Source organism: Danio aesculapii, chromosome 24 (assembly GCF_903798145.1).
Source record: "Danio aesculapii chromosome 24, fDanAes4.1, whole genome shotgun sequence".
Lineage (NCBI taxonomy): Eukaryota > Metazoa > Chordata > Actinopteri > Cypriniformes > Danionidae > Danio > Danio aesculapii.
In genome coordinates, this window is record NC_079458.1 from 8,693,412 (window position 1) to 8,696,199 (window position 2,788).

Consider the following 2,788-nt stretch of genomic DNA (forward strand, 5'->3'; position numbering starts at 1 on the left):
CCAGTGAACATCTGCTGCTGCTTCTGCTCTCTTCTCTGATAAAAACAGAATCACCTGCTTATGCAAATATCTCTTTCACTTCTGGTTTTTATATTCTGGGTTCATTGGGTAAATGATAGAACTGAAACAAATATGCTGGATGTAGATGTATATATTTTTAGACTTTTAATAGATGTTTTCATCATCGCGTTTTTATTAGATTAAGTAGTTGCAAATGTATATAGTGAATAAATATATTTTTATAGATGTATACAGTACTGTCCAAAAGTCTTAGGCCACTAGTATTTTCATACACAACAAAAGGTTTAAAGTAAATTTTTTATATTTTTCCGTAGCATGTCAGTTTGGACTGCCAATTTACATTTCCAAATATTATTAGTTCGTTCATTTTCCTTCGGCTTAGTTTCTTTATTCACCAGGGGTCGCCACAGCAGAATGAACCGCAAACTTATACAGTGTATGTTTTACACAGCAGATGCCCTTCCAACTGCAACCCAGTTCTGGGAAACACCTATACACATTCTTTCCCACACGTACACTACGGAAAATTTAGTTTTTTCAAGTCAGCCATAGTTCATGTCTATTCATTCTGAGGGAAACTGGAGCACTCGGAGGAAACCCACGGCAACACAGGTTGGGGAGAACATGCAAACTCCACACAGAAATGCCAACTGACCCAGCCGGTGTTTTGTCTATTTGTCTGACCTTGTCAGTTTTTCCTACCTCCCATTCAAAAAAAAGTAGGTAGCACATTTTGATGATGCAGTATGCTACCCATCAGTTTTGCTACCAGTGTAAATTTTAATATGGAGTAGTGTGAAGCTGTAGTATCGCCCTAACCTACCTAATCCATAACCCCAATCCCAGAATCATTCAAATACAGTGTTGGTAGCATAATCTGATGGCTAGGGTAAAATGTCAGGACACTGGGACTCAAACCAGCAACCTTCTTGCTGTAAGGCGACAGTGCTAACCACTGAGTCACCGTTTCAAACATTATTGTTGCCATTAATTGTAGTTCTACAGAATGTCATGAAGAAACAGAACAAACTGAGACAAACTAAACCCAGAAGCTCTTTGGCTACATCTCGAAGATGTTTCAAAAAACCTACCTGCAAAGCTACAGTACCGTTCAAGGGTTTAGGCACTTGTGTAAAAATGCTGTAAAAAGAGGATGCTTTCAAAAATAATGCATTATTACCTTTTATTTATCACTTGACTTATATTAACTACAGTAAATCAAATCAACATTTGGTATGACCACACTTTGCATTTAAAGCACTTGCCCATAGTTTTTAATGTAGACTATTCCAAATATAAACCATTTTTAGGAGTGCAAACAATAACAATGATACTAACTTATTTTCTGTGGTACATTTTAAATTTCAATATCTCCCGAGAACCCTAAACAGTGCACTTATTGATAAATGTTATGACTGCTGTTTTAATGTTGAGATATGATTGAATTGTCTTTTGTTACAGTTATTAAATTAGTTTCCAAGCAGGAAATGTTCATGCGCCAATGGCATCACACATTGAAATGGTCTATAAATGAGTTATTTTTGTATTGGTGAAATACTGTAAATGGTTGCGCTCATATTCCGCCACTAGATGGCTCTAGAACACAGAATTCCACAACCACAATTCATAATTCTGTGATGGAAATGTTTGTGTTTTGTTTTTCTCTTATTATTCTAAATCTATTTGTGGTGTCAATGGGTTTATTTGTTTTACTAGTCTAGAACTGAGTGTAAAGGATTTCAGGTTGACACTTGGGTCCCCTTTGTATGTTTGTCCTACTTTTTCTTTTCATTGAATATTTTTATCCCCATCAAGTTATTCAACTTTCGTAACTCTGTTTAAACACTAGGTGGCCTCAGTAAGCTTCTAAAAGTGGTGTAAAATGTCTTACAGATTATAATAATGTTTAATTATGTATAATTATTTGCGTTTTAACATACAATAATAATAATTTAAAATCCGTTATTCTATTTGTATTTTTATAATTAACATTCTTATTAGTAAACAATTTATTGCTCAATATTATTTTATTGACATTTCCTAATTGATAATGTGATAATTCAATTAATATTTAGAACTGCTATTACTTTTATAGAAATTGTCATAATATATTTTACTGTTTAGTAGTATTTTACTTTATGTAATTATTATTAATTGTAATAAAAAAATCTTTAACATTTTTACTACATCAAATAATTAATTTTAATGTTAATTTGTTTGCGATTAAATAGTAGTAGTTGTTGTTGTTAGAAGTAGTTACCTTAAAAAAATTCACTGCTCAGCAGAACAGGATAGTTACTGAATAATAATGATTATAATCATTATTATTATTATTGGAAGATGTGGCAAGATGTTAGTTTTAGGCTCTGTATTATTATTAAAATTATAAAATTTGTCAAATGTCAATAATTATCAAAAATGTCAAGCTTAAGTGCTGACAAGTATAGGATATATTTACATGGCACCAGGGCAACATGTTACAATGATTTCTGAAAGATCACGTGACATTTAAAAACTGGAGTAGTTATACAATTTTGACCATAAAGGGGTATGTGAGTGACCATAAGAGACACGTTACCTCTTAAAAAATTATAAAAAATAGTAATAATAATAATTATAATTTTTTCCACTGTAAGAAATTCATAATCAGGAGAACTGCTGACACTTTACAGCTTGAATAAATATTCATTCATTTTCCTTTGACTTAGTCGCTTTATTCTTCAGGGGTGGCCACAGCAAATGAACCGCCAACTTATCCAGCATATGT